General features: G+C 36.4%; 2 pseudogenes; both read right to left on the reverse strand.

Annotated features, from left to right (window-relative positions):
- Positions 1 to 1,299: 1,299 nt before the first annotated feature.
- LOC145610820 (cysteine endopeptidase RepA pseudogene) lies at positions 1,300 to 2,466 on the reverse strand (annotated as a pseudogene).
- A 3,743-nt stretch (positions 2,467 to 6,209) lies between these two features.
- On the reverse strand, positions 6,210 to 7,456 carry LOC145612578 (senescence-specific cysteine protease SAG39 pseudogene; annotated as a pseudogene).
- Between the last annotated feature and the right edge of the window lie 7,052 nt (positions 7,457 to 14,508).

The raw sequence follows: 14,508 nt of genomic DNA on the forward strand, positions 1-14,508 counted from the left end.
CACGCCATGATACATCTTGAGAAAAGTTTGGAAATTTTAAGGATGGTGGACCGTGGACTGTTTGGGCCAATTATTTATTGTATAGCCAATTAGATACACGAATCCAATGGAAATATTTCATCAAATCCCAAAGTTTGTGGACAAAATTTATCACAGTGCTATAATTATTGCATTAAATGATTTTATCATTCCTATGATTCCTAATATAGCCCTACAAACTACAAATTGCGCTTATAAAATGTTGATATCCAATAATACTACAAAGTACTTATTTTACAATGATAATGATATATGTAACCTTTAGTGTAACAGTATTTAACTATAAATGAGCAAATTAAAAATGACACTCATACCCTTTGCTCTTTTCCCGCTGCTCCTTCCACTTTACTCTCTCCCCTAAACTCAAACCACCTACTGCCGCCCCATGCCCCAACTACCACCTTCCATAACAACCACCACCATCACCTCCAACACCATAACCATGGCTCCAGAAGAAATAAAGGGCATCCTCAACCGCTTCTATAGCACCAGTGCACCACCATCAAATAAGGTATGTTTACATTTCTTAATAAAATTAATAATAATAATAATAATAATAATTACAACAGTACCACCTAAAAATGATATATATATATATATATATATATATATATATATATATATATATATATATATATATATATATATATATATATATATATATAATGCCCTGAATAAAGCGGGTTGAATAATGCAAAAAGAAATATAGTTCGTTGATCGCCTTTTCTTTCTATAAAAAGTGTTGCATGCAGGTAATTTGAGTTATAGAAGATGGTGCAACTAATTGGAGCTAGAGGAATTTAATATTTGAATCCAACATATGACATACTACACTAAATTCATCCCATTTAACTTGCCTCACATCTCTTTTTGGGGTGTATCAATTTACTTATAAATGTTTTATTTTTTACTTTTCCACTTGAGTTGGGTTTCACACTCTCACCCACTCATTTTATTCTCTCCACCTTTTCACTTTAATAAAATCATTTGTATAATATGGGGCAAATAAATTGAAATAGCAATAATAGAATTTAATACTCCGTAGTGATTTAACCTAGCTTGAAATGTATGAACACCTTCTAAGAAAGAGAAATTGCAAGAAAGAAAAATGTAATTGTATTTATTTGTATTCAATAATTATCAAACGCAAAAAGAATCAAAACAAGAATAATTGTAAGAATATAAATAGAATAATTGAATGAAGCTAGCTAGTTGCTCTTCCCTTTATTTGGCCAAGTTTCTTCCATGCATATTAGTAAATCAAACAGGATAAGAGGCGTCCAATGTGATACCACATTTATTCTGTCCTCTGATAAGCCTCATATAACCATTTTCTCCCCAACTTTCGCCCCACGAGTTCTTTAACAACCAATAATCAGTCCCATCTGTGGTTGTGCCATACCCGATAGCGGTAACAGCATGATCAAGGTCATCACCACACTCTCCTTGGAAGACTCCACTTTGGTAGTTATTGAACTCAAACCTGCTTGCATCGATTCCAACCGAGATAGGTTGCTGGGAAACGGCTTTGAGAAGGGCAGCCTCATCTTTTGGTGGAATTGATTCATAGCCGTTTATTGTCACAACACTTGTTTTAGCTTGGCATTGACTCTGATTTCCATTGATTGCAGTGTATGGGTACTCGGCTTCTGTTGATATACCTTGGTTTTTTTCGATGAATTCGAAAGCATTCGTCATATAACCACCACTAAGACAACTGTCTTCTTGTACACAATCAACGAGTTCCTCCTCTGAAAGTGAGATTAATTGTCCTGTTTTTATTTGGTTTAGCCCTTCTACTGCCCCAACTGCTGAGAATGCCCAACAATTCCCTACAATTTTTAAACATATGATTAGAAACATTTAATTGTTGGCATGTAAAAAAATATTAACAAATAATAGTAAAATAATGTCAATTTTTGCTCTATTGAGTTCATACGTACGACATTGTCCTTGGTTCTTTATTCCTGTAACAGCTCCGTGTTCTCTCCAATCCATTGAAGACGGGATGTTATCACTAGTAAGGTTTTCGTACCTAAACCCGTTTGTTATTGAACCATCGGATGTGGAATCAAATTGCTTTTTATAACCAGTGTGAGTAGCTACAAACTCCTCCGTGGTTAAATCACTGAAGGCATTAGTACCTAATGTGTATAGTTTATTTGATGATGCATTAGCATTGAAATTTTCTATACGTTCAACATTCTTTTTGAATATGTTGAAACGCTTCTCCTTCTCTATCTCATCCTTGTAACATTCTTTAATTGTATTGTCCAATTTAATTCTTATATGTGTGTTGTACAGGATCAAACGAAGGAGTTGATTGGAACGGGAGCTAGGAGAGACGGACTATACTATTTTAGCAATTCAAATTCGGTGAATCATGTTGATGTGAACAATGCAAAGTCGACCTTGGAGTTGTGGCATCGTCGAATGGGTCATCCTTCCGAAAAAGTGGTTAAGTTACTTCCTCATGTTAATGGCAATAAACATAATCTTTCTAAAGGGTGTGAGGTATGTATGCGTGCTAAACATCCTAGAGATAAATTTCCTTTGAGTGATGGTAGAGCTTCTAGGATTTTTGAGAAAATACATTGTGATTTGTGGGGTCCGTATCGACATGTTTCTTCATGTGGAGCTCGTTATTTTTTGACTATTGTTGATGATTATTCTCGAGCTGTTTGGATTTACTTGCTGGTTGATAAAACTGAGGTTTTTCGAATGTTTTTAGCATTTGTTGCAATGGTTGATAGACAATTTTCTCAAACCATTAAGGTTGTGCAAAGTGATAATGGCACTGAATTTAATTGCTTGCGTGATTATTTTAGTGCTACTGGAATTATTTTTCAAACCTCTTGTGTGGGGACTCCACAACAAAATGGGAGGGTCGAGAGAAAACATAAACACATTCTTGAAGTTGGGAGAGCTTTGAGGTTTCAAGCTAATTTGCCTATTTATTTTTGGGGGGAATGTGTTCTTGCCGCTGCTCACCTAATTAATCGTACACCCACTCCCTTGTTACAAAATAAAACTCCATTTGAAATTTTGTTCAATAAACCACCCTTATTTGATGCACTTCGTACTTTTGGATGTCTATGCTTTGCTCATAATCAGAAAACAAATGGAGACAAATTTGCTAGTCGCAGTAGAAAATGTGTGTTTGTAGGATATCCGTTTGGTAAAAAGGGATGGAGGTTGTTTGATTTGGCTACAAAAGAATTTTTTGTTTCAAGGGATGTGAAATTTGTTGAAGAAGTCTTCCCTTTTGTGAGTCCCGAGGTTGTGAACATTGCAAATAATGAGTATGAAGAACATAATATTCATGATGATTTTTCACAAATTATCTATGACGAATTAGAGGTTGGGGATTTACTTGATGAGCAATCAGTTCACTCACCAAGCCCAATCCCAGTTTCAGCAGCCACGGACTACCCATCGCACGCTGGGCCTCCTTTCCATCAGCCCGGTTTACTTTCTGATCAGACCGATGGATTTCCATCGCCCGATGGGTCCACGGGCAAGCAGCCCACTGCTCATGCTGAGTCTTCAGCGCATGTTGGGCCTCTTGGGCTGCCCGATTCAGCTATTTCAGATCAGTCCACTATTCAATCCGGTCCCCTTGAGCAAGATGATTTGAATGGCTCTAATAATCAACAATTGGGTCGTGGTTTCCGCCAGAAGTTTCCAAATGTTAAGCATCGTGATTTTGTGACACATACGGTTTTTGCTAAAAGTCCGTCTCCGTCCACTCCGTCTCCAATCCCTCCTTCAGGTACGCCTTACCCTCTAGCACACTATATAAATTGTGACATGTTTTCTGTGAATTATCGCAAATTTCTTGCAGCTGTTGTTTTGGGAAAGGATCCAAAATCCTTTAAAGAAGCGATGAAATCCGAAGGTTGGCGAAATTCTATGAAAGAAGAAATAAGGGCATTGGAAGATAATGGGACATGGACATTGGAGCATCTTCCTCCCGGCAAGAAAGCTCTAGGTTGTCAATGGGTGTATAAGACGAAATTTTTGTCTAATGGTGATATTGAACGTCTCAAGTCGCGTTTGGTTGTTTTTGGTAATCATCAAAGAGAAGGCATTGATTATGGTGAGACCTTTGCTCCGGTTGCAAAAATGACTACTATTCGCGCTTTTCTTGCTATAGCAGTTTCAAAAAACTGGGAGATTCAGCAGATGGATGTTCATAATGCTTTCCTACATGGTGATCTAGAAGAGGAGGTGTACATGAAATTACCTCCTGGTTTTGAGAGCTCGGATTCGAGTTTGGTGTGTCGTTTGAGAAAGTCTTTGTATGGGTTGAAACAAGCTCCAAGATGTTGGTTTGCAAAGCTCACTACGGCTCTGAAAGGGTACGGTTTTATTCAATCTTATTCTGATTATTCTCTTTTCACATACACTAAAGGCAATGTTCAAATTAATGTCTTAGTTTATGTTGATGATCTTATTATTTCTGGGAATGATTCCGCTGCATTAAATGTGTTCAAAGCTTATCTTGGTGATTGTTTTAAGATGAAGGACCTTGGTCCTTTGAAATATTTTTTGGGCATTGAAGTTGCTCGTAGTAAATCAGGTTTGTTTTTGTGTCAACGAAAATACACCTTGGATATTGTTTCTGAAGCAGGGCTATTAGGTGCGAAACCAAGTGGTTTTCCGATGGAGCAGAACCACAAGCTAAGTCTTGCTAGTGGTGAGTTACTTAAGGATCCTGAGTCTTATCGTAGACTAGTAGGGCGGTTGATTTATCTCTCGGTGACTAGACCAGATTTGGCATATTCGGTTCATATTCTTTCACAGTTTATGCACGAACCTCGGATTGAGCATTGGGAAGCAGCTCTTAGGGTGGTTCGTTATTTAAAGGGTACTCCGGGACAGGGTATTTTGTTGAGTGCAGATAGTGACCTGACTTTGCAGGGTTGGTGTGATTCAGATTGGGCGACATGTCCTCTTACTCGTCGTTCGTTGACTGGTTGGCTAGTTTTTCTTGGTAAATCTCCTATTTCGTGGAAAACCAAGAAGCAACCCACAGTCTCTTTCTCTTCTTCCGAGGCTGAGTATCGTTGCATGGCTTCAACCACACATGAGTTGAAATGGTTGAAGGCCTTGCTTTTGAGTTTGGGTGTCCAACACCCTAAGGCGATCAAGTTATTTTGTGATAATCAATCTGCTTTACATATAGCTCGAAATCCAGTTTTTCATGAACGTACAAAGCACATTGAGATTGATTGTCACATTGTTCGTGATGCTATTACAGAGGGCTTAATTGCTCCTTCCTATGTTTCCACTAAGGAGCAACTTGCAGATATTTTTACTAAGGCGCTTGGGAAGTCTCAGTTTGATCATCTTCTTTCCAAGTTGGGCATTTACAATCCCCATGCTCCAACTTGAGGGGGGGTATTGGAGGATATATTTTAGAAAATTAATTGGATATATTTAGTTTCCATATTTTATGCTTAGTATATATTTTATGCTTAGCATAATATCTTTTTGATATCTTTTATTATTTCCTAATTCTATCGGGTTAGGGAAACGGTGTATTATTTATTGGCCATGGCCATCATCATTATGAATAAAGTGATTGAGTTTATTCTATTTATCATATTCTCTCTATAATTTAGCAGTAATTAACTGGTTATATTTGCTTTATCATTGAAATAGACAGAAAATAAGGAAATTACACAATGCCCACTATTTTCTTTTCTGGTACATATATACTTGATTATTTGACTTATCGATTCATATGTCTTTGATTTTTCATATTTTTCTATAAATCATCAATATCATTAATTTTGTATTATAAAAAAGTTAAAGTTAAATTTTAGAAGTTGCATTTTGTAACAGTTGTGACGATTAAAAATTTATGCATTAGATTTATAACTATCTACACCTAGTTTGGTTCACATTGAAAAGCTTAAATTTGCACAAATTAAAGTCAAAGTAGGTAACACTATTTTTACTTGTATTCAATCTTTATAAAAAGCAACCAATTACATAATTTTAACACACAAAGAATCCATGCATACATTGCATGCTTAACTACTTGAAGAAAATGTAATATAAATGTATGTCCGAAGAAGGATTTTTGAAGTAATATAATAACCTAACAAAAGTTTAGAACATAAACTCATTCAATCATAATGTAATACTCCGTAGCTAGACAACCTATCGAAGCTCAAGCAATCTCATATTAAGACATAAAAATGTAAAATGCATTGATCTAGTAGATCATCCTTTTGACATAGATCAAACAGGATAAGAAGCTTCCAATGTGATACCACATTTATTCTGTCCTCTGATAAGCCTCATATAACCATTTTCACCCCAACTTTCGCCCCACGAGTTCTTTAACAACCAATAATCAATCCCATCTGTGGTTGTGCCATACCCGATAGCGGTAACAGCATGATCAATGTCATCACCACACTCTCCTTGGAAGACTCCACTTTGGTAGCTTTTGAACTCAAACCCGCTAGAATCGATTCCAACCGAGATAGGTTGCTGGGAAACGGCTTTGAGAAGGGCAGCCTCATCTTTTGGTGGAATTGATTCATAGCCGTTTATTGTCACAACACTTGTTCTAGCTTGGCATTGACTCTGATTTCCATTGATTGCAGTGTATGGGTACTCGGCTTCTGTTGATATACCTTGGTTTTTTTCGATGAATTCGAAAGCATTCGTCATATAACCACCACTAAGACAACTGTCTTCTTGTACACAATCAACGAGTTCCTCCTCTGAAAGTGAGATTAATTGTCCTGTTTTTATTTGGTTTAGCCCTTCTACTGCCCCAACTGCTGAGAATGCCCAACAACTCCCTACAATTTTTTAAACATATGATTAGAAACATTTAATTGTTGGCATGTAAAAAAATATTAACAAATAATAGTAAAATAATGTCAATTTTTGCTCTATTGAGTTCATACGTACGACATTGTCCTTGGTTCTTTATTCCTGTAACAGCTCCGTGTTCTCTCCAATCCATTGAAGACGGGATGTTATCACTAGTAAGGTTTTCGTACCTAAACCCGTTTGTTATTGAACCATCGGATGTGGAATCAAATTGCTTTTTATAACCAGTGTGAGTAGCTACAAACTCCTCCGTGGTTAAATCACTGAAGGCATTTGTACCTAATGTGTAAAGTTTATTTGATGATGTGGAATCAGCATTGAAATTTTCTATACGCTCAACATTCTTTTTGAATATGTTGAAACGCTTCTCCTTCTCTACTTCATCCTTGTAGACTCGTCCATGTTGAGTCATCCAAAGCTCGTGTCTCTCTCTTACCGATAAGGTTTTGTGATGGTTGAGAGGACGAGCAATGACTTGGGTAGCACAAAGCCCCAAGACAAGGACTAAGGCTAAGCATAAGAGTTGGGAGGATTGTTTTGTGAAACCCATTAAGATTATTAAAAGAGTAAGAGTTTATTGTATGTGAGTATGTGACGTAGGGTTATAATTTTGTAAATGCTCTTAATTATTAATTAAGCTCTTAGTTGGGTGTACAAAATGCTATTCATTCGTGCATCTTTTATAGGCAATCTTGAATGTGAAAAGTACTCATACTAATTGCCAAAATCTACGTTGAAAATTAAAATTCATGCAATGGAAATACATGGTTGACGTAGAATTATTATTCGTTGAGTTCCCTTCATGATTAACTTGCGTGTCAAAGCATCTTGTTAATGTAAATTCTCTTTCGTTATAAGAATTAGTTGATAATTGCCCCTGTTCACCCGTTACCCTTTATATAAACTACAAGTAATTGCCGTGTACAAAGTATGAAAATTTCATGAAAATTCAGAGGATTAATGGACTATGGTCGTATAAAACCTTGTTTCTCGAATGTTGGATGTGATTAAGTGAATTGTTTTTGAATTGTTAAACACGTCGCAAGGTCATAAGACCAAGAATGAGGAATAGTAGTACGTGAAAATAACTTAATTACAATTCTTTTACAAAAAATATTACTCGTAATTGTCAGCTCTTTACAATTACACACGGTTCCATTACCGGGCCCATTACAACACCTTTCTATTTTTTTTTACTAGTTCTATACCCAAGTAACGCTCGGATATTTGCAGGAAAAAAAAATTATATTTTTATATTATTATAAGTTTGTATTTGTTTATATATTGTGTATATATATACTACCTCCGGTTCAAATTACTCGCGACTTTGAGAGGGTTTGCGGAGGCCGAAGCAAAAGATATAAGCATGATTATTGAAAGATAAGGGTATATGCTTAAGTTTTAATCTAAGCAAAAAAAAAAAAAAAAAAAAAAAAAAAAAAAAAAAAAAACAAGTTCAACTTAATTTATATTAATTTACCCACCACCACCGGCACCACCTAGATGTACAAAAACTACCCACGGGCCACCACCACCACTACCACCTACCACCGAACCCAGCAAACCCAGCAGCAACGACCCCCGAACCCACCAACCACCAAACCCGACGAGCTTAGAAACCACCGAACCCATCAACCACCAAACCCAGCACCGACGAACCACACCAAACCCACCAATGGTCTGGAACCACACCACACCTACTGACGAGCCGCAGTACCACCAAACCCACGAACCCACATGAACCCAAAGACCCAGGAACCCACAAACTCACAGATCTGGAAAAATAATAGGAATGATTGAAAGAGGAGAGAGAACAAAAATGGTTGGAAATTATAACATTAAAAATAATCAACATGTGTCGTTCTTGGCAAGCATTATTGAAGAATCCACAGAGTATTACTTGATTAAAAATTATATTCATAAAATATTCAAGGAAATAACAAAAGCATCATTTGTTGATTTGATATTTGTATTTCATTGTTAAAGTTTGTAGCTTCTATTACATTATAAAATTATTTGTATTTCACGTTAATTACTACAATATTTATATTAATCTTGTCTCTCTTTGTTTATATCAAATATAATCTGGGTTACTTAGTCGTCAAGGGTTACTTAATATGGGGTTACTCAGTCGATTAACACGTTTTCTTCCGAGTTACTTATTTAGGGGTTACTTAGTCGGTCAAAGGTTACTTATTCTGAGGTTACTCAGGGCCTATTCACATTTACTTAATTTCAGTTCAGCTCCAATCAGTTCAGTTCAGTTCATTTCAGCTCCAATCAGTTCAGCTCCTAATTTCCCTCTCTCATAAAATATTCATTTCAGCTCAGTTCAATTCAATTCAGCTTAGTTCAGTTCAGCTCCAATCAGTTCAGTTCAGTTCAATTCAGCTCAATTTAGTAAATGTGAACATGCCCTCAGTCGATTAGCGCATTTTTTGTGTAAGAGTAACCCCTGACTAAGGGCCTGTTCTGATTGACTGAAATCAACTGAACTGAACTGAACTGAAGTGAGCTGAGCTGAACTGAACTGAACTGAACTTATTAATTAGTGATTTTTAACTACGGATTAGTGCTCTTTGATTATATATTACTATACCTATGTGTATATTATTATTATTATTATAATTAATTATTGATTATTATTATTAGTATTATTGTTATTATTATTATTATTATTTATTCATGATTATTATTATTATTTATTGATAATAATAATAATAATTATTATTATTATTATTATTATTTTTGTTGTTGTCGTCGTTGTAATAAGAGCTTAAAAGAATGAAATTTGGCTTTATATCATTAGCAATATCATTAGACATAAGAGCTGAACTGAACTGAACTGAACTGAACTGAGCTGAGCTGAACTGAACTGAACTGAACTGAACTGAGCAGAACTGAACTGAACTGAATTGAACTGAACTGAACTGAATTTCAACGGAAGAGAACAGGCCCTAACCTAGTAACTCCTAACCTACTAAATAACCCTTGAACGATTGAGTAACCCCTAAATACATAACCCTTAACCAACCGAGTAATTTCTGAGTAAGTAATCCCGCTACACAATGTGACCAGCCAAATATAAAATTTTATGTCATATAATCATATACAAGTATATAATCATACATATTGACAAATGACAATCATATAAAAGTTTAGGCCCATCAAGTGGCACCCAAACTTTGTTTTCAAAATTAAACGATCCATTTTGTAAATTAAAAAATAAAAGATATGTTTTGCAAGTTTGACGCCCAATCCACTTAGTCAATTTGAATTCTCAAAGCCCATGCATAAAAATTACAAGTAGTACTACTACTACTTATCTACCTTACTAGGCCAATTTAATAGGAGCACTACTCCGTAGCAATTTACGCTTTATTTTAGGTAGAATGCGTATAATCATCATTAAATAATTCATAAATATTGTAAAACGCATACGACATACCCGAGTTAAGTACATCGTAAATGTTTCCATCATAAATAGTAGGAAAATTTGCAAGAAAGGACTTTTACAATGACTTGTCTGTAAGAAACGACCTTATATAAAAAAAGTGGCAGAGTAAGACCTTATTTCAAAAAAAATTTGTGAGATGGGACCTTTTGACAAAATTCGACAATTGACCCTCGAAAACCACCTCCACCTCGCCTAAATCCCACATCGGCCCCCGAAAACCACCTCCACCTTACTCAAATCCCACATCGAACCCCCGGAAACCATCTCCACCAAGCCAAAATCTCACCCGACCCTCGAAAACCACCTTCACCTCGCCAAAATCCTACACAAACCCCCGAATTAGGCCTGTTCTTTTCACCTTAAAAAAATAATATTAAGTAAAAATAATTTCAGTTCAGTAAAAATAAGTTCAGTTCAATAAAATTAATTTCAGTTCAGTAAAAATAATTTCAGTTCAGTAAAAATAAGTTCAGTTCAGTAAAATTCAGTTTTCTTAAAGAAGAATTATAATAGAAAATCAGTAAAAAAAAATTTCAGTTCAATAAAAATAATTTAATTTCAGTAAAAATAATATCAGTTCAGTAAAATTAAGTTCAATTCAGTAAAATAAGTTCAGTTCAGTAAAAATAATTTCAGTTCAGCAAAATTAAGGTGAATCAAACAGGGCCTTAGAGGTGATTATTTGCGGGCTTGGGCGGGTAACGGGTCGGACTTATGCTTATTTTTTTGTTCAACGGGGTTCATTAGGGATGTCAATGGGGCGGGGCGGGGCGGATGTTGGCCTCTCTATCCCCATCCCCGCGGCGGGTCCAATTTTCATCCCCATCCCTGACCCACTGGGTACAACTCCAAAACCATCCCTACCCCACCCCCCACTTGGATATCCATCCCCACCTAATCCCCACCAAAGACCCGCCTAATCCCCACCAAGATCCACCTAATCTTCGTATCTCAAATACACAATCCTATATAATTAATACCAATCAATAACTATATATTAAAAGACACACCAGCCATGACACGTGTCATTTCCTGGTATGTCCATAGTATATTTTTTTTAAATAAAAAAAAAATTTATTTAAAGAAACAAATAATATGTCAAAGATACAATAATGACGATATGAATATATATTTCCGCTATCAATTATCTCACAGAATTAAGGAAACGATAATAATCACCAAGAAAATATTTACTAAATATACCATGATTATCCTAACATATATATAGTGATATTTAATTATGCAATTTTTCCCTCAAAAAAAATCTTTAATTTAACAAAAATAAGGAAAATTCAATTTTAAATTTGCAGACTTAAGAAGGATACCCTTCGATAAAAGACTTAACAAAGATTAAATAATAATAATAATAATAATAATAATAATAATAATAATAATAATAATAATAATAATAATAATAATAATAATAATAATAATAATAATAATAATAAAAGGTCAATAGACACACTAAATGATACATGTCAATTTCTGGTGTGTCCTTAGTATATTATTTTTTAATAATTAATTACTACGAAGTATAGTTTATATAAGTAAATTATTTTAAAAAAGACGTTTGTTTTTGTCAACTATATAAAATGAGCAGTAATATTTACCATTCTTATTCAATTTTGTTCAAGATATTTTAAACAATTTTTATATTTAATGCTATAAATAAATTAATTTGTCAAAAGAAAATATGGGGTAATTAAAATAACCGTGCATGGCACGGGAACTATAGTAATAAAATTAAACATTCTACACACATTTTTGTGTTATAATATAAGTGTTGTACAAAGTATTATAATTAATATTGTATTTCACGTAATTATTTTATAAATAGTATAAAACTATGTAGTTTTGCTTTAAAAGTTATATAGATGTGGGTATGAGATGGGGATGGGGCGGGTACGAAATGGGGCGGGTGGGGCGGGGCGGGGCGGGGATGGGGCGGGTACAACTTAAAATCCACCCCCGCCCCATCACCCATAGCGGGTATGGTTTTTATCCCCATCCCCGCCCCACCAACCGCCAAACCAAGACCCATCCCCGCCCCAGTGGGGCGGGGATGGGGCGGGTCTCCTACTTGACCCGCCCCACTGACATCCCTAGGGTTCATGTATCAAACCCGAACCCTTTTATGCGGGCTTGATACTTTGTCCATGTCCGCTTACTAAACGGGCCGGGCTTGCCCGCGGGCTAACGGGCCTTACATTTTTTAAAAAATTTTATAACACTAATTAATCTATTTATAATTTACATGTGCTATTTGGGTAGAGTTGTTTTAAAAATTTTTATTCACAAATAATGATAATAGAAATTATTAACACACATTATAGTCTATTTGTATTTATTATTTTATTTTCTTAAATACACAATTATTATTTTTATTATTAAATTTAACAATAGCTAAATAAAATTATTAAATCATTATCATTATTTATTATTATTATTATTATTATTATTATTATTATTATTATTATTATTATTATTATTATTATTATCATCATCATCATCATCATCAAAAACAAAAGTCATAAAACCTACAATAAATTAGTGGGAAGCCGAGATACAATCTGGGCCCCCACTCCTCTAGCTATAGCAAATCCTACCCTAGTGAAGATATGAGCTGCAGCACGAGCCCCAATGTCTTGCGTCGTCGAGAACCTCTGAATCCGCTTCAGTAACGCAACAGCCTCCTTCTCTAATTCCCCAAGCGAAGAAAAGGAGAAGGGAATGAAACCATATCCAATCGCCTGACATCGAGCTTCATACTTAACCCGCTTCCGATGAGCAGCATCAGCCACAACCCGCCCAGGAATAAAGTCAGATAGCCCTGACTGTGTCAAAGGAGAAGACCCTGTCAAATCAATACAGACATCGCGACCACGATCCCATGAATAAAGTAACACATCCGCAGGTCTGAGGGCCTCGTCGTTCCCTCCAGCCAACCCAATGTCAACCTCTTTTCTCGCTGAAATCCCAGAACGATAACAAACATCAACAAGGGTATCCCGAACAACATTATGCCGATGTTTAATACCCACAATACCAGCACAAGACACCGCGTGATCACCGAAAATATCTCCAGCAAAAACCCTCGAACAAGCAGAGCACGACGTCGAGATAGAGAACAATGGAACACCCAACCGATAGGACAACACACAGTGATAAGTCTTGGCGTTCATCGTCTGACCCAACCCCGAAATAGGAACCGCCCGGAGCCAAGCAGAGGTGTGATCACCCTGCTGTGATTTCCACAATGCTGATTGTCGAGGAGTTAGAGAATAAGCAGATTCTGCAGAAGCGGTAATCTTTGTGAAATACATATCTGCCAATTTCTTCATGAGTTTAGGGGCAGCGACCTCACTCGGATTACTCAAAATGTCAGACTCCACTGTTCCATTAAACAAACACAACGCATCCTCAAAGGCACGTCCAAGACCAACAATGCCAGTATGCCGAAGAAGTTGTGTCTGCAACCCAGCATACTGCAACCGAGAAGCAAGAAAAGCATAGTGACGAACATCACCTGCAGAATAAACACCAAGCCCTCCAAACGCAAATGGTAAGGTGGCAAGCCGCCACTGCCAATCACCAAACCCAGGCCCCGAAGCGGTAACAATACGCTCCAAGGAAGATCGAAGAGCTCCATCAAAAGTGCGCTGAGCTACCTCAAAAGTACTAGGAGGACAAGTACGTAATGCAAAGTAGAGTTTTGAAACTCCAGTACATGCCCTAAGTAACAACAGTTCACACTGAGGATCATCTAGCATAGCGACCTTATCCATAAGGGCAATGGTCTTGATCACCCTCTGCATCACAAGCTCACCACAGAAACCAGAATCGGAACTAGCGGGACCTCCAAGCAACCTAACACCACGCAAAGGTCGAGCAATATTAGGCGGAAAGACACCCACCAGCCTGCTTCGAGGGTCTTCCGTAGGCCAGAAAACTTCAGTTTTTTCCACGTTAAGACATAACCCAGAACGAGGTCCTTCCTCCATAATCAACTGCAGAACTTGCCCCACCACCAAAGTGTCTCCAATAATCGTGCCGTCATCTAAATACCAAGCCTGAAGACATACATCAAAAGTCTCTCTAATTTTACACACCAGAGGTTGTAAAACCAAAGAAAAAAGCAAAGGACCAAGGGGATC

This window comes from Chenopodium album, chromosome 24 (assembly GCF_948465745.1).
Source record: "Chenopodium album chromosome 24, dcCheAlbu1.1, whole genome shotgun sequence".
Classification (NCBI taxonomy): Eukaryota; Viridiplantae; Streptophyta; class Magnoliopsida; order Caryophyllales; family Amaranthaceae; genus Chenopodium; species Chenopodium album.